Below are 23,928 nucleotides of genomic sequence, written 5' to 3' on the forward strand. Positions count from 1 at the left end.
TTCAATTGTTTTTTCATGCGTATCATGGCTTATTCCTTGCTGCATTTTATTTTTATTTTCAACTGCAGCAAAAGCAACTAACAAGAGCATCAAAACAAATGAGATAAACAATATGAGAAAGGAAGGAGTATATGATTTGAGAAACAAAACAATAACTATAGATAAAAGGATCGTAATAGTCTATTATTTTAAAGGGGTAATATAGGAATAAAAGAAGTTATAACTTATTTTGTTTTATCTATCATCTAAATAACTAGTTGAATATCCGTGCATCGCACATGTGATTTCAATTTAAAATCATAATAATAAAGAAATAACATCAAGGGATTAAAATGATAAACTTATTTTTATACTTTTTGTAAGTTTTTCAATAGTTTTCAGATTAATTTTATTAAATTTTATTTAGATATAATAAATGTTTAAGAGTTTAAATATGCATTTTATATGCCTCGTAAAACCTTTCATATTTCTTTATAATGCACATGATTTTTAAAAGGGTAAAGTAAAACTTTCTTAATCCGAAAGCGATAATAGATTATTTGTAACATTAGAAAATAAACTCGGAGGATCCTCTTCAACCCATGCATTTACATGAGCGAACAACTTCACATGAACCAAACTACAAAGGCAAAAACTTGACTAAGGTCCCTATAATCCTCCACAATTACTGCAAGTGGGAGTTTGATGCCTTTGGTGATTTTCATCTTTCATGTAACAAAAGAATATGTATTTTAGAAACCAGAGATGTAAACTCCATTGGATGACAAATCTGGATATCCAATCTTACGAACAAGCTCTCGGCTAGCACATAATCTAGCATAATTAAGGCCAAATGGAGAGCATGTTGAAGTCATGATCTGACTTTAATCATCCCTTACAGTTAGGTCAAAACCAATGAAATTCATGATAGATTTTGTTCAATATTAACTAAATTGCCTATATTAGTTGTAGAACTGAATTAAGTAATATCATAATTTATCATTTATGAAATTATTGATATTATACTTAAATTATTTCATATAATTCTTCTTGACATGTAGTATATTTTTTTGGTACATCGGAAATATAAATTGTACCCACCCAGGATTGATCCCTGGACTTCCCCCACCCAACTCATATGTCTCCTAACTCTTACTACTTGAGCTATCATTCGGGGACTAACAAATGAATTAATGATTATGATGTTGGTATGAGACATAGATCACATAAATAAAGTAAATCCTGAATTATATATTATATCTCATTTTAAATTTAATTTTTTAGTTTTTAGTGCTTATATATATATATATATATATTAAATTATTAATAATTGATCAACTATTTAAATAACAATAATATTATTGAACCGATTCATTGAATAGAGCAACTTTAAAATTTTAGTTTCAAAAAATATTTATATAAAAAAAATCATTTATCAAAATTAGAAATTAAATTAATTTCTCTAAACAAATTATATTTAAATTTTTTATTTAAATACTTTTTTGTTACAATTAGGGGGCTATAGTTGGATAAAATTAGTGTATATTAAAACTTATTATGGAATCTTGTTTAATTGATCTTATGATTACATATTTGGATTTATATATTACAAAATCACTATGGAGAAATCCCGAGACAAATATTTAAACTTTAGAAGATAAAACACATTATCTCATGGGTAAGAGAAGAGAAGAAAATTGAAATTTACGAGATGATGAGGATTGAGTGTTATCATTATTAGAAGATGAATAAGAAGTAGAGAAAAAATATGTGTGTAGGAGAAAAAGATTTCACAGTCTCTACCTTATCAACTTATTTATCGCCATTATGGCATAAATAATACTCGAATCACTAACATAGCATGAGAAATGGGATGAAGGAGTCATGACTGATGGCTCACCACATGTGAGATGACTCACCAGATCGGGACTCGCTCAACAGCTAACGGATCACACACTAGGTAGTGGTCGCTCACCTGATAGTGCCAGAGTCACCCAAGAGTGATCAAATCGTCAACTGGGCAGACTCTGTGAGCATAACAGGTTCACCCGGTCCAAAACATTTATTGTATATTATTGTCTAATGAAATTCACATATATTTATTTATAAACTGTTTTTATATTGATTATTTTGAAATATTTCAAAATCTTAAAAATTATTGAAGAGATTTTAAATATTAATTTTGAATTTCAAGTTAATTTTTTATCATATTTAATATTATATTATTATCGTTTAAAAATAATATTTAATCTCAAACCCTAAATCTAACTCAAATGTATGATTCATAATTTAAACAATCATAATTAACAAAAAAAAATGTAAATATGAGTGTTCATGGTTCATGTTTGATACATTTGTTGGCATTATGTTATGATTCTTGATTGAAGGGAGAGGCATATTGCGTGCCACCTACTTAACACCTCTCTTGACCGGTTTCTTTTTGAACTACTCATTTAGATCGAAATTCTCACACTTGAATATTTCCATATCTCTATGTTTCTTGTGTAAGATGTAACTTGAAATCCTCTATCTGAAATTTATTTATTCATTTATTAGAAAATCCAAATTTATTAAAGAAAGAGCTAGAGAACCAGTGCATCAGATGGTGGCATAAAGCACACCTAGCAGAGTAGAAAAACAGAAACTAACAAGGCAAAACGATAAAGCAAAACAGTAGCAAACTAACTACTTACTGTAAGAAATAAAGCAGAAAAATTACAAGGCAGATAACTAGCCAAAGCACACCAGACTTTGCCAAGAAGTCTGCTTCACCTTCTGTCTTGAGCAGGTCTACCGTCTATGCGGTTCAAATCATTCAACAAAGCCCAGGGCCTATTCTTCTTGGATTGGATCCAACCTACTGCCAGAGTGGAGTCACAATCTATCTGAACTCTTTTAAAATTGAACTCTTTGCAAAACAATAAAGTTTGGAGGATAGCATTTACTTCCGCATGGTGTGCCCAAGAAGACCCAATAGGCAATAGGTTTTGAGAAGAAGCCCAGAATGTCATAATGATTAGCATTTCTGAGTGCCCCTCCTATTCTACTCAATCCTGGCGATCCCCTTGCTGCCCCGTCTGTATTGAATTTAATAATACAGACTAACAATAGTTTGTTAGGCAGTTAGATTAGTTACTAGTTTGTTAGAGGTAGTTCAGTTAGTTATTAGTTTGTTAGCAGTAGTTTTAACACTAATAGAGTGTGTATTTAAAGCAAGATTGCAATTGATGTAAATTACCAATTTCATTTTTCACTTTACTGAATAACAATTCATCAATTCTCTCAATTCTCAATATGGTATCAGAGCTCTCTTAGAGAGAGCTCTGTTGTGCACTCTGTTGTAAATGATGACTATCTTTAATAATATATATTCGCCAAACATTACTATCTTTAATAATATATTTGCGCTCAAATTACTATCTTTGATAATATATTTGCGCTCCTTTCTTCATTTGAGCACATATAAGAAAAATGAAAGTAAGAAGGAGTGGAGGTGTAAATAAAAGTAGTATTAATAATTACGATCTTTAAAAATATATTCGGGCTCCTTTCTTCATTTGGTAGTGGCTAAGACCGTTCATGGTGGTTTTGCTTCTTCTTTGTTGTGCGTTTTCGGATCGTTGCAATGTGTCTTGCTTGGTGTTTTTGGGTGTGGTCGGGGTCTCCTCCAGGCCATTCCACAGGTTTGCGGCGGTTGATTCATAACCTAGGTGAGGCATGATAGTTTCGTGGAGTAATACGTCACGTTAGGGCTGGAAGGGCTGATGCCCTCCCAAGGTTCAATAAGTATATATATATATATATATATATATATATATAACGCTCCAATAATTAACACATGAGATGTGTTAGCCCAGCGGTTGAGATACTTGTCTACTTAATTACATGCTTGTAGAGGGTTCAATCCACTCTCAACTATTTTTTAGTGATATTCAAAAAGGTTTCATTTTTTACAAAATGATTATGTATTAAACAATGTTTGGTGTGTTCTCTCTCCTCAAGCTTAAAGGATATTTTTTGAGATATACTTTCATGTAGTTATTTTCTCTACTATTTTTTTAAAACTTGTTTGAGCCTTAATGCCCATTATTTTACTTATTACTTAGTAACTTTTATACTATAATTAGTGTTGTAGCAAAAAAAAATACTATAATTAGTGCAAGAATTAAAACAACCATGTCTTTTATCTTTGCATAGAAACATGAGTGTTAGAAATCTAATAGTCCTAAACAATTTTTTTTTTATAAGAGGAATGCTAATAGTCTTAAAGCATAAAATTAATATATAATTTTTTATCCAAAAACTAATAATAAAGAGTAAAAAAATAATTCATTTTTTCCAATAGAAACAATTTTGAGAATGATAAATACAAAAATAACTAATGTAAAAAATAACGCGAGATTAAAAAATGAAAAAAAATTAACATTATTAATATAACTTATAATACATTTTCAATGAGTATATAAATTATTTTAATTTTTTGTATATATCGGTGTTTATTGCTAATTAAAAACTAATTTATTTTTAAATTTTGTTTTAGCCCTCTCATACTATTTTTTCTAGTTCCCCCAGTGTTCGCTGGGTTTGAGAAATTTGGTGTTGTGGGTTATGATAGGTTTTGATGGCGCTCTTTTATGCTCCTCTTGCTTCTGTTTATGTGAGACATGGTAGATTGTGACCTTGTTAACTCTGATTTGCGGGTTTTTCATTCCTGGGTTGTTGTCTCTGGCTCAGCGTGCTTCTTGTTGGTCCTTATTTGTTGCCACCCACCTCTGCCTCTTTTGCTTCTGCGCTAGTTACACTTTGGTTTGATGTTTTTCTCTTGGATTTTTTAGCTTTGAAGATGTTTGTCAGATGCCGATTTGATCGATTTTGTCACTCTTAAGGATTGTTTTGGACTGTTTTGTTAGGTGTTAAAGCATGTATTAATGCTTGTGGGGTTTTCTTTGGAGGTGTTTTCGGGTCTTATGTTTGGTTGAGTTTATGCTGGTTTGATTTATTGTATTGGTTATATTAGAACATCAACACGAATACAGATCAAGAGTAGAGAGAAACACACGAAAGTTTTGTTCACACAGTTCGGCCAAATTGTCTACGTCTGCGACTATAGAGCAGTTATAGTTCAGTTTATTGATTCGTTTTGAATACAATAATTAGGATTTCAGTGTTACAAACATATATAGGAATACTAATGATCCAGATTACAAGCATAGGCCGCTACACAGACCCCGCCCCTTTGCCTCTATGACAATGCGTATGAGCCATACTCAACAGGTTTATTATATCCATGCTGAGATGAGATATTTCACAACACTATCTATCAATATATTTTGCTTTAAAAAAACATATATTACCCCGGTAACCAAAATACACATGCAACATTGCGTTACAACAACTTTGGATTAGAAACTTATGTGAGTAATGAGCATGAGGTTTGTATATTTTTTTAGCAAACCCAAAAAAAGATATCTATTAATTTTTTTTTGTTACAGGAGGAAATGTAGATGAGTTTAATTTCTATGCACTTACGGTGCAAAGTTTTTTTACACCGTCAAACAAACAGATTTCAAGGATGTGAGAAAATCTCTCATTTTATTTAATTTCATTAATTGACATGTCATATCCTTGAAATCAGATTGGTTGACGGTGTAAAAAAAACTTACACCGTCAATGCATCAAACTTTTTCTCAATGTAGATATCTATTAATTTGGTTCCTCATAAAGCAAATAATGTTCCAAAAATTGGATGATTACTCCATAGCCAAAGACAACCTTAATTTCAATTTTCATTCGATAGCTAATCAATTTTCCCTCCCTTGGTTGTTGCTATCTATGTTTTAAATAAACACAAAAGTTTCCGCTCTATGCTATCCAACCGGATCAAGATCGTACCCGTCGTTTTGCTTTCAACCCACTTTATAGATTCCTCCTCAAATAGCTTTAGTATTACTAGTCGACTGCGAGACTGTTTGGTTTTTTCTTGATCATTCACATTAATGATAACCTTCACGTACTCAAATGATGGAATGCCAGAAAGAGTTGGATGACGAAACTTGAGCAGACGTTTAGCTTCCTTTGCACCATGGTCATCCAAGTCAAGCACCATTTCATGGTCCTCTTCTGTGCTGGTGAAATTAATCAAGGAAATCACAGACGTGGAAGTTTCATCCAAAATGAAACGAGTCCCACGTATCAAGGAAATCATCATTAATACTTGGCTTATCAGAATAAGTAAATAAGTCCACGTATCAACCTTGAGCGAGAGATAAGAAAATCCGAGAGGGAAGCTGATGGTGTTAAGGTGGAGGTGGCCTTTGCGGTGTGGAACTGTGTGATGGCTATTGGCTCCGGTGAGGTTGTTGTTGGAGGAACGAAGGTGGTGCTCCGATCTGGTTGGAGGGTGGTTCAACGGAGGTGATATGGCCGTCCCAACGAAGACCTCCATGGCAGTGGTGGATTTGAAAGGTCTTAATGGGAAGAAATTTGGGGTTGTAGAGGAGGTTGAGGGAGATGGTGAAGAAAGCCAACTTCTCTGTCAAAAGGGGAGAAATGTTTTTTTGGAGAAAGGTGATTTTGTTCCTAAATGAGCTATAAGCATGAGGTTTATACTTATATATAGAGTTACTGTTCTAGTTTCTTACGCTATAAACATGAGGCTTACATTTCCACCACCATTTACGCTAGATCTTGACCCAATTTACGCTAGATCTTGACCAGGCAACCCTCTTACATACCCGTCCGTGCATTAAATATATACATCCTATAATTAACCTCATCTCATTGAGTTCTTCTTCTTCCCAAAATGGCTAGCCCCCTTAAGGGAATTATGGAGAAAATTTGTAATATTGTAACAGGGATGGTGTTGGCCCAATATTTTGGCCCAAGAAAGAAAAACGCATTCAGCCCAAAACTCTCGAGGAAGTCGAATTCTGACTAAAGAAAGGAAGAGGAAGTTGCACCAAGTTAATGGGGCGGCAAAACTCGACAACAACAATTACTGCTAAACACAGGCACATGTAACACGTGCCACATTGACCAAGTCAAATTCCCCCCACGATGGTCGAAAACATGGCCAGGAAACGGTTGGAGCAGTTGAAGCACACGATCTCCACCACCATGCGCAGAACTTCCGGAGCAAGCATCAGATCGTGGGAGAAACCAGACCCACTAACCTATCCACTGAAAAAAAAACCGTCAAGGACACGCAGAGCACGAAACTCTATAAATAGGAGAATCCAATTCAGAAAGAAGGTTCCCAACTCAAACTCTGAAAAATTCACCAGAAAGCTCTAATGTCCGCATCAATGAGACTCAAGGAGCAAAACGTGATGATGGAGGAGTATGTTGCAGAACCAACGCTTTAATTTCCCTGCATTTCAGTTTGTTGATTTCCAGTTCTTGTGTGTAGCTTGTTTTGTCGAAATTTGCTTTCATGTTATTTTAGTTTGCTTGACTGTTTTGTAATCGACTCATATTCAATAAAGTCCAGTTTCGTTTGAGTTGTCTATTGTTGTCGAGAATACATTCGTTCACACAAAATACTTTGGCAAAGCGTTTTCTCAAAAGGACCTCGAATCTAAACTTCCTTTGGTCGAACTAAGAGGATATTTGTTTACCAAAAATCCGTGTAAACAAATTGGCACACCCAGTGGGACCATTTTTGTGAAAACTAAGTTTTACAAAAGCGTTTTGTGTGTTTTGTTTGCTGCATGCTATTTGGTATTTGCTACTTGCCTTGATTGTGATTTATATGCACCTTAGAAGCGGTAAGACTATAAGTATGGCAAGCAATCGAGGGAGGACTTCCCCCCAAGGGTCTAACGTGGGCAATCAGGGTAGTCCCGGGGGAAATAGTGGTAATAATAATGAAGAAGTGTCTACTGGAATGGGGCATGACACCACTATGCCAACCCAGAATGTAGCAATTTCTGCGGTTGCAGAAATGCCTGTATCTACATCAGTACAGGCACAAATTGTTCCAACAGTTACGAGGGAAAACATGCCTTATGGTATGCCTACGTCTATGATGCAAGGCATACAAGGCACGTATTCGACGTTCCCTGAAAATGTTCCTCCATTCGGCATACCCCCTTTTGGGGCAAATGGAACAATGCTAAATTTGGGGAGTCGAGTTAGCCCTTCTATTCCTGGATCTAGTTCACAAATTTATTTATCTACAGGTATGAACACTGGTTCACTTCAAGCCATTAGGCAGCAAGTAGATGATAGTAACCATGAAATGGTTAACATGTTATCTCGACAGATAGGTGAGCTAATCAACCCTGTGCTCCAAAATAATAATGCCAATAATCAGCATTTGGCACGACAGATGGATCGTTTGGCGACAGCCCTGGGGGCACCAGTCGAGATCCAATCGGCGCCAGGGATTAACCAAATCCCGTTGCCTAACCATGTCTCTGCCCCTGTGCGCTATCAGGTGCCGCAACACCAAGAGATGAGGGCAAACCCTTTGTACGAGGCAGTGCAGCCGCCATTGCAAAATGTATATATGGTAAACAGGGAAGAACACGCTGATGGTGTGCTAGAAAGAATTCGACACCAGAACGCTGGGGGGCAACAAAATGTTGCTGCTGTGGTGGAGCAACTGTTTAACCAACATGGTTTCAACGTGGGTTTCGCGAATAGACCCCATTTTGTGTCAGCCTTTACAGAGGAGGTTCTCGAATCAGAACTTCCTCGAGGCTGGAAGGTCCCCAAATTCACTAAGTTCTCGGGGGATTCAGGAGAGTCCACTGTAGAACACATAGCCAGGTACCAAATCGAAGCAGGAGACCTAGCCATCAATGAAAATTTAAAAATGAAGTACTTCCCGAGTTCTTTAACCAAGAATGCATTTACCTGGTTCACCACCCTCGCTCCTAGGTCAGTCCATACATGGGCTCAGTTGGAAAGAATTTTCCATGAACAGTTCTTTAGGGGAGAGTGCAAAGTAAGTTTGAAGGATCTGGCTAGTGTTAAAAGAAAGCCAGCAGAGTCTATTGATGATTACCTAAACAGGTTTAGGATGCTTAAATCTCGATGTTTCACCCATGTCCCTGAACACGAGCTAGTTGTCTTAGTCGCTGGTGGTCTAGAGTATTCCATTAGAAAGAAAATCGACACTCAGTATATTCGAGATATGTCTTTACTCGCAGATAGAGTGAGGCACATCGAATTACTAAAGGCCGAAAAGTCCGAGGAAAGGGCCAAGACTACTAAGTGGCCAAAGAAGGATAAGGTAGCGTACATAGACGCGGATTCAGTATGTCAAAATCCATGTGTCTATCGAGAAGTCCCTGCAGACGTCGATTTAAATGATGTCAATCTGGCTGAACTTCAGCCAGGGGATCCTTATGTTTGTAAAGCATTGAAACCACGTGAAAACAAACTTGGGGAGGAAAACCCCAAGAACACGATTCCTGCTGTGAAAACTTATACTTTTGATGTGACCAAATGTGATGCAATCTATGATATACTTGTGTCTGATGGTTTGCTTGTGGTCCCTAAAGACCAAAAACTTCCTTCTCCTGAACAAAGGAAGGGGAAGAAATATTGCAAATATCACAACTTTTTTTGTCATTGGACCTCGCAATGTGTTCGTTTCAGGGATCTTGTGCAGGGAGCATTGGACTCGGGAAGGCTCAAGTATGACGAAAAAGCCAAAAGCCAAATGAAGATTGACTCCGACCCACTGCAGGTAGCTGAAGCCAACTACGTGGAACCTTTCTACATTGGCATGGTTGACATTTCTGAGAAGCTGAATCTGGGCCTGACACTCGAGGAGGCAAAGGAGGAAAACACGGCTGTCGAAGAACCAGACGCCGTGAAAGAGGTGAGCCTAGAGGAGGTTTACCCCAAGGCAGGGGAAACTCTTGTCGAGTTTTTGTCACGAAGCAAAGATAGCGAGAAAGAGGTCATGCTTTGTCCTCGATGTAGTGCCGTTTTCGACAAGTCAGCAGCTAAAGCCTATCAAGATTCTGAGATGAAGAGGCATTACCAGAGCAAAATGCCTGTGTCTAGAAGGTTGAAGTATCCCCACGAGGAGTGGGTTGAGAGGGATCAAGAACTCGATGGCCACAAAGGCCAGAGGTCAAGAATCAAGGACAAGACTTATGTCCCTGATGCTGGTTTGCCAAAGAATCAATGGTTTAGGCCAGCACCCCCAAGACCAAAACCATACCCCAAGTGGCAGAAAATCGACTTAGGCCAGGGGTCATCTTACATCAACAATTCCCATGTGTCGCGGAACTATTCCTATGGCTCTGGGAATTATTATGCTCTTGAGCAAATGACTAGAACTCAATTCAGACGTTTCCTGAGGAAAAGAAAAGCTGAGAGAGAAAAAGGTGGCAAGTTCCGTTCATTATGGGACATAAAGCCAGAAGACAACCCTCACAAGGAACCTAGTGTGGCGTCAATCATCAACCAGCTCGACCATGCTATAAAACAGGGAACAGTTGTGCCCCCAAACCCGGCCAAAGAAAAAGGGAAAGATGTGGCTGAGGACGAGGATGAAGACATGCTCGACGATTTCGATGATAGCGATGGGGAAGATCTCAACATCATCTGCATAGTGTCTATTTTACCCGCTGAATTCGACAGGATCTCGGAGGTCACCGAGAATGAAGAAGACTACTACGACAAGGAGGAGCCAGATGACAACCCCTTGTGCTACTACGTGATGCAAAAAGGATCCGTCGAAGACGAAAGAGCTATTTTCCAGAGGCCAACGGAGCAGATGAAAAGCCACTTGAAGCCGTTATTCGTTTGGGCCAAAGTCGACGAAAAAGGAGTCAATAAAGTTCTTGTCGACGGAGGGGCCACGATCAATTTAATGCCTAAGTTTATGCTCAAGAAGCTGGGCAAAACTGAAGCAAACTTAATCCCTCACGACATGGTCCTTTCCGACTATGAAGGGAAGACAGGTTCTTCTTTAGGAGCAATTATGATGAACATAACCGTAGGAACGGTGGCCCGTTCCACATTGTTCATCGTGGTGCCCTCAAAAGCCAACTACAACCTGCTATTGGGGAGAGAATGGATCCACGGCGTGGGGGCAATGCCCTCAACTCTGCACCAACGTATTTCCATTTGGAAAGCAGATGGAGTCGTCGAGAACGTGCAAGCAGATCAGAGCTACTACTTAGCGGAGACAGGTTACGTCAGCAAGAAAAATTTCGAAAAGAGTTTAGCCACAATTGCTCCTCTAGACACAGTGGCCTCTCAATATTTCAACCCGTATTCGGAGTACTCGGTGACGTTGGATCCCATCAGGGGTTTAAACCTTAATGAAGCATACAAACCTGATGCCATGAGTGGATGGCACAGCGATGAAGAAAAGGATGCCACAACTGAGTGGTAAAATGAGGTTAAAGATGATTAATTCGAGCCTAACTCGAATTTCGGCTTACGCAGCCGAAAACAGAATAAGGACGGCCTTAGAGGCCGCAAGAATAGCCAAAGAAATGGCTACTGACGAAGCCAATGCCTAAATTCTTCCTGTCGAAATGACATCTCAGGAGGAGGCAAAAGCACAGAAGGATAACACGTGCATAAGGAAAAACGAGCAGAGTGTCGATGAATGCGAATTCGAGGACCTTTGCAATTTGAGGCTAGATTGCATCTACGATGACGGCCCATTAGGCTTCGAAAAGCCAGTGGTCGACATGTCCAAGAAAATGGAAGCACAAGACCCTTTGGAAGAAGTGGACCTGGGTGATGGCTCAGAAAAGAGGCCAACATACATCAGTGCTCTTATTGACCCAGAATTAAAGGATAAGATGGTGAAATTACTCAAGGAATTCAAAGACTGTTTCGCTTGGGATTACGATGAAATGTCTGGCCTCAGTCGAGAATTGGTGGAATTGAAGTTACCCATCAAAGAAGACAAGAAACCAGTCAAGCAATTACCCAGGAGGTTCCATCCAGATGTGTTGGTAAAAATCAAGGAAGAAATTGAAAGGCTCCTTAGGTGTAAGTTTATCAGAACGGCTCGATATGTGGACTGGTTAGCCAACGTGGCTCCAGTGATCAAAAAGAACGGCAAGATGAGAGTTTGCATTGATTTTCGAGATCTTAACGCTGCCACTCCAAAAGACGAGTATCACATGCCTATTGCTGAAATGATGGTGGATTCAGCTGCTGGTCATGAATACTTAAGCTTGTTGGATGGTTACTCAGGCTACAATCAAATCTTTATAGCAGAAGAGGATGTGTCGAAAACAGCTTTTCGATGTCCTGGTGCCTTAGGGACATACGAGTGGGTGGTCATGCCATTCTGATGTAGCGCGGCTGGCTGCGCGCTTCGACGATGATGTCGCTCGTCGAATGAGCCCGATCGGATTTTAGCCCATCTAATCAGTCTCGGGCCCGCAAAACAAAATCTAAGTATTTTATTAGGATTTTATTTATTAGGATCTTTAATTTTCAATTAAGATCTTTTAGGATATTATTTATTTTTTGTTAGAAACTTATTTATTTCAATTAGGATCTTTTATTTTCAATTAGGATCTTTCAAGATCTTATTTCTTTTTGGTTAGGATTTTCTTTCTTTTCCTATTTAAGCAATTGTAAGGCATAGCCTATTCAGTTTTTTTTGATAATAAAATTTAAGAGTTTTCTCTTCTTCTCTGGTGGATTCCAGTGTATTTTCTAGGGTTTTAGCGCTTGCTAATTTCCTTTCTGGTGGATTCCAGAAACCTTTTCCTTAGGATTTGCGCTTGCAATCCTAGTACGACTTCCGCTGCATCAAGTGGCATCAGAGCAGGCTTTCTCCTGTCTCCTTTCTTTGCTTGATCAACCATGGAAGATCAACCATTGACCAAAGCAGACCTGAAGGATGTTACCGCGGCTCTTACCGCGGCCCTAACTGCTATGACACAACAGATGACAGAACAGATGACACAACAGATGGCGACGTTAATGACGCCTTTAACTGACAGCATCAACAACATGAACCAGCGAAGAGACGGGGGAAGAGTACCGCGTAGGGTTCCGCACGGTGGCAACAACGGTCATGCCATTATTACGGAAAATTCAAGTTCTGAAGGAGATGAAGCTGATGAAGAAGAAATAGTTGACCAAGGGAATCAGAATCATAACCGGGACTACCGAGTGAAAGCTGATATTCCATTGTTCTACGGAACTATGGGAGTGGAGGAGTTTCTAGACTGGCAGATTGATGTTGACAGATTTTTCGACGTCATGGGCGTCCCCGAGAATAAGCAAGTCAAGATGGTGGCAATCAGGCTGAAGAGTACTGCTGCTGTGTGGTGGGATAAGCTTGTTATCCAGAGGCAGAGACAGAGAAAAGGGCCAGTCAGAACTTGGCGAAGAATGAAACAATTGATGATGGAGCGATTTCTACCAGAAGATTACGAGCAGATTCTTTATAAGATGTATATCGATTGTGAGCAAGGAAAGAAGTCTGTGACGGAGTATACAACTGAGTTCTTACGTCTTTCTGAGCGTAACGAACTGGGAGAATCTGAAAATCAGAAGGTGGCTCGATACATCAGTGGCTTAAAGGGTTCTTTGCAGGAGAAGATGGGTTTGCAAACTGTGTGGACTGTGGCTGAAGCATCCAGTCTAGCTTTGAAGGCTGAATTGATAGAGAAGTCCCTTCGAAATTTCCCATCTTTCCGAAGATACTCTCCCCAAAACAACATCGAGTCAGCATGCGATAAGGAAAAGAGCCCAACAACCAAGGATCCCAATTCAGGAAACAAAGGAGCCAACAGTTCTAGCGGTGTGCAACAGAGCAAGACACCCAACCAGAAACCAACTAATCCTTATGCGAGACCGGCAATTGATAAGTGTTTTCGTTGTGGGGGGCAAGGTCATCGATCCAATGTTTGTCCTTCTAGGAGAACCGCCGCCATTCTGAATGAGGAGACTGAGGAGGAAGAGGAGAACAATGACTATGAAGGGGTTGAGTTTGTTGAAGAGGAGTCTGAGGAAAGAGTAAACTTTGTGCTCTTGAGGATCCTGCTATCATCCAAAGAAGAAAGTCAAAGGAAGAATTTGTTTCGATCACACTGTTCTGTTAAGAACAAGGTGTGTAACTTGATCGTGGACAACGGCAGCACTGAGAATTTGGTTTCCCAAAAGCTGGTAGAGTACTTGAAGCTGACAACAGAGCCTCATGAGAAACCGTACACCTTGGGGTGGGTGAGTAAAGGGCCACATGTGAAAGTTTCACAGACTTGCAAGGTACCTATTTCCATTGGGAAGCACTACAGAGAGGAGGTATTGTGTGACGTTTTGAGTATGGATGTTTGTCATATTTTACTTGGGCGGCCTTGGATGTATGATACTGATACTACATACAAAGGAAGGGATAATGTGATGTTGTTTACATGGGGAACACACAAAATTGCTATGGCTCCTGTTTTGCACTTTGACAAGGGTCCAGTAGAAAAGAAGTCCAGTTTCTTGGTGATGACACAGAATGAAAAGGAGCTTGATGAGGATGTAAAAGAAACTAAATGCTTCTGTCCAGTGGTAATTAAAGGATTGATGAGCGTTGTCAAAGAGGAACCGATAATTCCAGAAGAGGTCCTAGAGATTCTAGAGGACTTTAAAGAGCTGACTGCAGATGAGCTACCCAACGAGTTGCCTCCGATGCGAGATATTCAGCACCACATTGATCTGATTCCGGGGTCTAGCTTGCCAAATCTTCCTCACTACAGGATGAGCCCGAAAGAGAATGAAATCTTAAGGGAGCAGATTGAAGACTTGCTGAAGAAAGGATTCATTCGTGAGAGCATGAGCCCATGTGCTGTACCAGTCCTCCTTGTCCCTAAGAAAGGAGGTCAGTGGCGAATGTGTGTTGATAGTAGAGCCATCAATAAGATAACTATCAAGTATCGATTCCCAATTCCCCGTTTGGAAGATATGCTTGATGAATTAGCTGGTTCTAAGGTGTTTTCAAAGATAGACTTGCGTAGTGGCTATCACCAGATCAGAATCAGGCCTGGAGATGAGTGGAAGACAACTTTCAAGAGCAAGGATGGATTGTATGAGTGGTTGGTGATGCCTTTCGGGTTATCAAATGCCCCCAGCACCTTCATGAGGTTGATGAATCAGGTTCTGCGTCCATTTATTGGTTCTTTTGTGGTTGTTTACTTTGATGATATTCTGATTTATAGTAAGAACAAGAAAGAACACCTGGAGCATGTGAAGCAGGTGTTGCAAGTTTTACAGGAGAACCAGTTATACATTAATATGAAAAAGTGTACATTTAGCACCAACAAATTACTCTTCCTAGGTTTTATTGTTGGAGAAGAAGGGATTCATGTTGACGAAGAGAAGGTGAGTGCAATCCGGGATTGGCCCACACCAAAGTCAGTAACTGAAGTACGCAGTTTTCATGGTTTGGCTACTTTTTATAGGAGGTTTATCAGAGATTTCAGCACTATCACTGCACCTATCACTGAATGTCTAAAGAAAGGAAAGTTCAAATGGGGATTTGAACAGGAGCAAAGTTTTGGCCTGATTAAGGAGAAATTATGCTCTGCACCGGTGCTAGCACTCCCTGATTTTGATAAAGTGTTCCAAGTTGAATGTGATGCTAGTGGAGTTGGCATAGGAGCGGTGTTGTCTCAAGAGAAGAGACCGGTGGCCTTTTTCAGCGAGAAGTTGAGTGATGCTCGCCAGAAGTGGAGCACTTATGACCAGGAGTTCTATGCAGTCTTTAGAGCTCTACGCCAGTGGGAACATTACCTAATTCAGAGAGAGTTCATTCTGTTTACTGACCACCAAGCTTTGAAGTTTCTTCACAGCCAGAAAGTGATAAACAAGATGCATGCTCGGTGGGTGAGTTTCTTACAGAAGTTTCCTTTTATTATTCAGCATAAATCGGGAGCTCTTAACAAGGTAGCAGATGCGTTGAGTAGGAGAGCTTCCTTGCTAATTACTTTAGCGCAGGAGATCGTAGGCTTTGAGTGCCTTAAAGAGCTGTATGAAGGTGATGTTGACTTCAAGGAATTATGGGCCAAGTGTAGTGGTAAGCATCCTTCGGCAGATTATCATATCCGTGATGGCTATCTTTTTAAAGGGGATCAGCTGTGCATCCCTTGCTCCTCTTTAAGGGAAAAGTTGATCCGAGATTTACATGGTGGCGGACTCAGCGGTCACTTGGGCAGAGACAAGACCATTGCTAGCCTGGAAGAGAGGTATTATTGGCCACACTTAAGGAGGGACGTTGGTACTATAGTCAAGAGGTGTTACACTTGTCAGGTTTCTAAAGGTCAGTCACAAAACACTGGTCTTTATATGCCTTTGCCTATTCCTGATGATATCTGGCAAGATTTGGCTATGGATTTCGTGTTGGGCTTGCCTCGTACACAACGAGGTGTGGATTCTGTGTTTGTTGTTGTAGACAGATTCTCCAAGATGACGCACTTCATTGCCTGTAAGAAGACTGCTGATGCGTCCAACATAGCCAAACTGTTCTTCAGGGAGGTGGTGCGCCTTCACGGGGTTCCTACGTCGATTACTTCAGACAGGGACACCAAATTTCTCAGTCATTTCTGGGTTACTCTTTGGAGGTTATTTGGAACAGCGCTGAACCGAAGTTCTACGGCACATCCACAGACTGATGGACAAACTGAGGTAACCAATAGGACTTTGGGAAATATGATTCGGAGTATTTGCAGGGATAAACCGAAGCAGTGGGATCTAGCTCTTCCACAGGTGGAATTTGCTTATAACAGTGCTGTGCACTCAGCTACCGGAAAGTCACCTTTTTCTCTCGTTTACACTTCTGTGCCCAGACATGTGGTGGATTTGTTACAATTGCCTAAAGCACCTGGGGTTAGTGCAGCGGCTGAGACAATGGCTAAGGAGATTGTGACTGTTAAAGAAGCTGTAAAGGCCCGGTTGGAGGCTACTGGAATGAAGAACAAGGCTGCCGTCGACAAACGCAGGAGAGCTAAAGTTTTCAATGTGGGAGACGATGTGATGGTGTTCTTACGGAAGGAGAGGTTCCCAGTTGGTACTTACAACAAGTTGAAGCCACGCAAGTATGGTCCATTCAAGGTGATTCGAAAGGTCAATGACAATGCTTATGTGGTGGCTCTCCCAGATGACATGAATATCTCAAATACTTTCAACGTAGCTGACATCTATGAGTATCAGGAAGATGCGGCCCTTTATCACGATGAGAACTCGGGGTCGAGTTCCTCAGGGGTGGAGGAGACTGATGTAGCGCGGCTGGCTGCGCGCTTCGACGATGATGTCGCTCGTCGAATGAGCCCGATCGGATTTTAGCCCATCTAATCAGTCTCGGGCCCGCAAAACAAAATCTAAGTATTTTATTAGGATTTTATTTATTAGGATCTTTAATTTTCAATTAAGATCTTTTAGGATATTATTTATTTTTTGTTAGAAACTTATTTATTTCAATTAGGATCTTTTATTTTCAATTAGGATCTTTCAAGATCTTATTTCTTTTTGGTTAGGATTTTCTTTCTTTTCCTATTTAAGCAATTGTAAGGCATAGCCTATTCAGTTTTTTTTGATAATAAAATTTAAGAGTTTTCTCTTCTTCTCTGGTGGATTCCAGTGTATTTTCTAGGGTTTTAGCGCTTGCTAATTTCCTTTCTGGTGGATTCCAGAAACCTTTTCCTTAGGATTTGCGCTTGCAATCCTAGTACGACTTCCGCTGCATCACATTCGGATTGAAAAACGCTGGCGCGACCTACCAAAGGGTAATGAATACCATTTTTCATGATTTTATTGAAACTTTCATGCAGGTTTACATTGATGATATTGTGGTAAAGTCCCCATCAAGGGATGACCATTTATCTCATCTGAGGAAATCCTTTGAGAGGATGAGGAAATATGGCTTAAAGATGAATCCCCTTAAATGTGCTTTTGGTGTTATTGCAGGTGATTTTTTGGGTTTTGTGGTGCACAAAAAGGGCATCGAGATCAACAAAAATAAAGCTAAAGCCATTCTCGACACAAGTCCACCAACCAGCAAGAAGCAACTACAATCGTTATTGGGGAAGATTAACTTCCTAAGGAGATTCATTACCAACCTCAGTGAAAAGACCAAGTCATTTTCTCCGCTTCTTCGACTAAAAAAGGAAGATGTGTTCCGCTGGGAGGCAGAGCACCAAAAGGCATTCGATGAACTCAAGAAGTACTTGTCCAATCCACCTGTAATGGTACCACCCATCAAGGGGAGGCCAATGAAGCTGTATATTTCTGCCACAGATGAAACCATCGGGAGCATGCTGGCTCAGGAAGATGAAGATGGCAACGAAAGAGCCATATTTTATTTAAGCAGGGTGTTAAATAGCGCAGAAACTCGATACACTATGATCGAGAAATTGTGTCTATGCCTGTACTTCTCTTGTGTAAAGTTGAAATATTATATAAAGCCAATCGATGTAATGGTTTTTTCTCATTATGATATAATAAAGCACATGTTATCCAAACCAATCTTGCATAGTCGAATTGGTAAATGGGCTTTGGCCCTAACCGAATATTCATTAACTTACACCCCATTAAAAGCGATTAAAGGGCAAGCGGTTGCTGATTTCTTGGCAGATCACACCATGCCTAGAGAGATCATAACCTATGTGGGCATACAGCCTTGGAAGTTATATTTCGACGGTTCCAGACATAAGAATGGAACTGGAATCGGGATGTTTATCATGTCCCCGCAGGGCATCCCCACTAAATTCAAATTTAGGATCAAGAGTAATTGCTCGAACAATGAGGTCGAGTATGAGGCACTGATATCAGGCCTCGAGATCTTGCTAGCTCTCGGGGCAAAGAATGTCGTCGTGAAAGGGGATTCTGAGTTGGTAGTAAAGCAGCTTACCAAAGAATACAAGTGCGTTAGTGAGCATCTAGCCAAATATTATGTGAAAGCAAGCAATTTGTTGGCTAAATTCGACGAAGTTGGAATAGGACATGTTCCTAGAATAGAGAACCAAGAAGCCAATGAATTGGCGCAGATTGCTTCTGGGTATATGATAGATAGACTAAAGTTAACAGAGTTAATCAAGATCAAAGAAAAACTGAGTCCTTCAGATCTCGACATTATGGTCATTGATAATCTAACTCCTGACGATTGGAGAAAGCCAATTGTCGAATACCTGCAGAACCCAGTGGGGTCAACTGATAGAAAAGTCAAGTATAGAGCTCTAAGTTACACCATTTTAGGCAACGAGTTGTTTAAAAAGAACGTCGACGGCACACTGTTGAAATGCTTAAGCGAAGACGACGCATTTATAGCAGTATCAGCTGCTCACGATGGCCTGTGTGGTGCTCACCAAGCAGGGGCCAAAATGAAATGGATTCTATTTAGACAAGGTTTGTATTGGCCAACTATCATGAAAAATTGCATCGAGTACGCAAAAGGTTGTCAAGATTGCCAAAAACACTCAGGAATCCAGCATGTGCCAGCTAGTGAATTGCACTCTATTATCAAGCCATGGCCTTTTAGGGGATGGGCAATAGACTTAATTGGCGAAATTCACCCAGCTTCATCAAAGCAGCACAAGTATATCATTGTGGCAGTCGACTATTTCACTAAATGGGTCGAAGCCATCCCACTACAAAACGTAACACAGGAAACGGTGATCGAGTTCATACAAAACCACATTGTATATCGATTTGGATTGCCAGAGTCCATTACAACGGACCAAGGCACGGTGTTTGTGGGACGCAAAGTGGCAGCCTTCGCAGAATCTTGGGGCATCAAGCTTTTAACCTCGACCCCTTACTACGCTCAGGCTAATGGCCAAGTAGAAGCAGCCAACAAAGTCCTAATAAGCTTGATCAAGAAGCATGTGGGTCGAAAACCAAAAAGCTGACATGAATCTTTAAGCCAAGTCCTATGGGCTTACCGGAATTCACCAAGGGAAGCGACAGGAACGACGCCTTTTCGACTGGCCTATGGCCAAGAAGCCGTATTGCCCGCAGAGGTATACTTGCAATCATGTCGAATTCAAAGGCAAGAAAAAATCCCAAGCGACGTTTACTGGAATATGATGCTAGATGAAATGGTCAACCTCGACGAAGAAAGGCTCTTGGCACTAGACGTCTTAACAAGGCAAAAGGATCGCATAGCTAAAGCATACAACAAAAAGGTTAGAGATCGAACTTTTATTACAGGGGATTATGTGTGGAAAGTTATTCTCCCAATGGATAAAAATGATAGAGTTTATGGAAAATGGACCCCCAGTTGGGAAGGGCCATTTACAGTCGAGAAAACGTTACCCAATAATGCTTACGTGATTAAGGAATTGGGCAATCAGAGTCAATGTGTTACGATAAATGGCAAGTATTTAAAAGCATATAAGCCAATGTTGCACGAATGTAAAATCGAATGAAACATGAACGATAAAATTGCCAAATTATATTCATTAATCGAAAAACGTTACAAGTATGGCAAAATACAAGTAAAACTAGAAACCTAAAAAGGAAAAATGGCTTTGTATCCGTCATATTTAGCTTGCATGGGTGCTAATCGACCCACCAGCGCCACCATCTGGCCCTCAAGTCGAGCCTTCTTTTGACGAGCAACCAGGTCTTCAAGGGAGGCTGCAAGAATCGCGACAACTGACTGAACAAGACCTTCAGGATCTTGCTGATCCAAAGAGGCCTGGAGAAAATCGAATTTCTCCCTCCACTCATCTATTTGGTGTTCTTGAAAGAACACCATTACTGAAAGCCCCTGGAACTCCTGAAGAGGAATTCTAACGCGCGCAACGATTGGCCTATGAAGCAGTTGATCAATGAGCCCTAAAAGCTCATCAAGGCCAGCAGAGGAGTCATACAGGTTCTGGAAAAGGTTCTCTTGGAAAGCCAAGTCCTGGATACGACGAAGAATTAGTCTGCTATCCATGGTGAAGAATGAAAGGTTCTTGGATCGCAGAAAGAAGGGAAGAATGGAAAGAAAAGAGTTGCTGTTGAAAGACGAGTAGAAAACTGCTTCATTTATAGTAGGGAAGTAACAAACAGACGTATTAATGCAAGCATGCAGTTACCAAAGCGTCAGCCAAACACGGCAAGCCACGTCAACCACTACCACAAGTGAAGGAAGTTCTTGAGTCGTTGAACAGAAACGTGATAAAAGCGTTATAAATTATCGTGGTTTTCCAAGAAACTTGGAAGCTGAAAGGTTAGATTAAGCACCAAGTTAAATGGTGAGGCTTAGCAATTCAATGCAAGGAGTGTAAGATCAAGTTTTGATCTAGTAGTACAACTCTATGTTTTGATGATTACAAGTTAACCTTTTGATATGAACAATTGTGGTACTCTAACGTGTTTTTCTGAGTGTGCTATTTACAGGCTCTGACCTCAACTAAATCTCACACAAATCAGAAGCACTGTGCTTAAAGAGTGAACCAAGCAACGCTTTCGCATTCACCATGTTCAGTATGAACAGTGGAAAAGCTTCAGAAGTTCTGAAGTTATACAAACTCTGATGTGGACTCAGTCACTAGAAGCTCTGAAGATCCAGAAGTTCTGATAACCAAGAAACACTGAAGGTTCAGATGTTCTGATGGTGTAGAAGACTCTGAAGATCCAGAAGCTGAATAGTGGAAACTCTGAAGTCCAGAAGCAAGAACTCTGAAGGCCATGTTCTTCCCTCTGAGTTCAGAATCAGAAGATACAATGGTCAGAGGATCTGTGCTTTCCCTCTGACTCTGATCAACCGGCTTCACAAGTTCCAATATGAAGCATTCCCCTGATCAGAAGTCTCCTAGGTTTAAAGGTCGCGTCGCTATCCAAGTACAAAAGCAACTGTACCTTCCTGACGACCTACCTAACAGTCTCAGACACAGCAGAAGCTGGATTTTCCAGAACTGCCCTCCAACGGTAGCATTTCCCATGCAACGCTCAACCCTAATCCTTGGAGTATATAAAGAGGCTGAAGACTGAAAGAAACGGCGAGAAGAAGCATTCACATACGCGCAAGACATATTCAAAATCTTCTAAGTTTTCTTTCATCAGAAATTCATTGTGTTTACTATTAGCTTTTTAGAAGCAAATCTCTTGTAAACATTTCTTTGATAAACAGTTTGTTTAGTTCCTTTAGGAGATCAAGGTTGATCGGATCCTAGAGAAGACTAAGAGAGTGAATCTTAGTGTGAGCTAAGTCAGTGTAATTGTTAGTCACTTGTAGGTTTCAAGTGCAGTTGTAACTCTTACCTGATTAGTGGATTGCCTTCATTCTAAGAAGGAAGAAATCACCTTAACGGGTGGACTGGGAGTAGCTTGAGTGATTTATCAAGTGAACCAGGATAAAATCCTTGTGTGCTTTCCTATCTCTTATCTTTAGCACTTAAGTTCTCGAAAGATTTGTCAAAATCTTTAAGGTGGAAGTTTTGTACTGAAAACGTTATTCAAACCCCCCTTTCTACCGTTTTTTCATACCTTCAATTGGTATCAGAGCGCAAGTTCTGATTACCACACCTAACAGTGTTCAGTGATCCGGGCTGGTGTGAAAAACAATGGCTGCCACCACCAGTGAAACTCAAAGAGATGGTTACAATGCAAAGCCTCCTATGTTCGACGGTCAAAGGTTCGAATATTGGAAAGATAGACTGGAAAGTTTCTTTCTGGTTTCGATGCAGATCTCTGGGATATTATTGTGGATGGCTACGAGCGTCCAGTTGATGCAGATGGCAAGAAGATCCCAAGGTCAGAGATGACTGCAGATCAAAAGAAGCTGTACTCACAACATCACAAAGCAAGAGCAATTCTTCTAAGTGCTATTTCTTATGAAGAGTACCAGAAGATTACAGATCGTGAGTTTGCGAAAGGCATTTTCGAATCTCTGAAGATGTCTCATGAAGGAAACAAGAAAGTCAAAGAATCAAAGGCATTGTCTTTGATCCAAAAGTATGAATCCTTCATCATGGAGCCAAGTGAGTCCATTGAAGAAATGTTCTCCAGATTTCAGTTGCTTGTAGATGGCATACGACCTCTCAACAAGAGCTACACAACAAAAGATCATGTCATAAGGGTCATCAGGGTGTCTTCCTGGAAAGTTGGATGCCTTTAAGTGACTTCAATAGAGCTCACGAGAGACGTTGAGAATATGAGTTTAGAAGAACTCATCAGCATTTTGAAATGCCATGAGCTGAAGCGGCTCAGAGATGCAAGATCTGAGGAAAAAAGTCCATAGCCTTGAAATCCAAATCTGAAAAGGCTAAGGTTGAGAAGTCAAAAGCTCTTCAAGCTGAAGAAGAGGAATCTGAAAAGCATCAGAAGATTCTGATGAAGATGAGCTGACTCTGATCTCCAAGAGACTCAACCGAATCTGGAAGCACAGGCAGAGCAAGTACAAAGGCCTGGAAAGGCAAAAGGAAAGTCTGAATCCTCAGGCCAGAAGAAGTCCTCAATTAAGGAAGTCACATGCTTCGAGTGCAAAGAATCAGGGCACTACAAAAGTGACTGTCCAAAATTGAAGAAGGACAAGAAGCCAAAGAAGCACTTCAAGACGAAGAAGAGTCTGATGGTGACATTTGATGAATCAGAGTCAGAGGATGTTGACTCTGATGGTGAAGTCCAAGGACTCATGGCTATTGTCAAAGGACAAAGGAGCAGAGTCAAAGGAAGCTGTTGACTCTGACTCAGAATCAGAAGGAGATCCTAACTCAGACGATGAAAATGAGGTATTCGCTTCTTTCTCTACCTCTGAACTAAAATATGCCTTGTCTGATATCATGGATAAGTATAACTCTTTATTGTCTAAGCATAAGAAGCTGAAAAAGAACTTATCTGCTGTTTCCAAGACTCCTTCTGAACATGAGAAAATTATTTCTGATTTGAAAAATGATAATCATGCCTTGATCAATTCTAACTCTGTGCTTAAGAACCAGATTGCTAAGTTAGAAGAAATTGTTGCCTGTGATGCCTCTGATTGTAGAAATGAATCTAAGTATGAAAAGTCTTTTCAAAGATTCCTAGCTAAAAGCG

The sequence above is a fragment of the Lotus japonicus genome, chromosome 2 (genome assembly GCF_012489685.1).
Source record: "Lotus japonicus ecotype B-129 chromosome 2, LjGifu_v1.2".
Lineage (NCBI taxonomy): Eukaryota > Viridiplantae > Streptophyta > Magnoliopsida > Fabales > Fabaceae > Lotus > Lotus japonicus.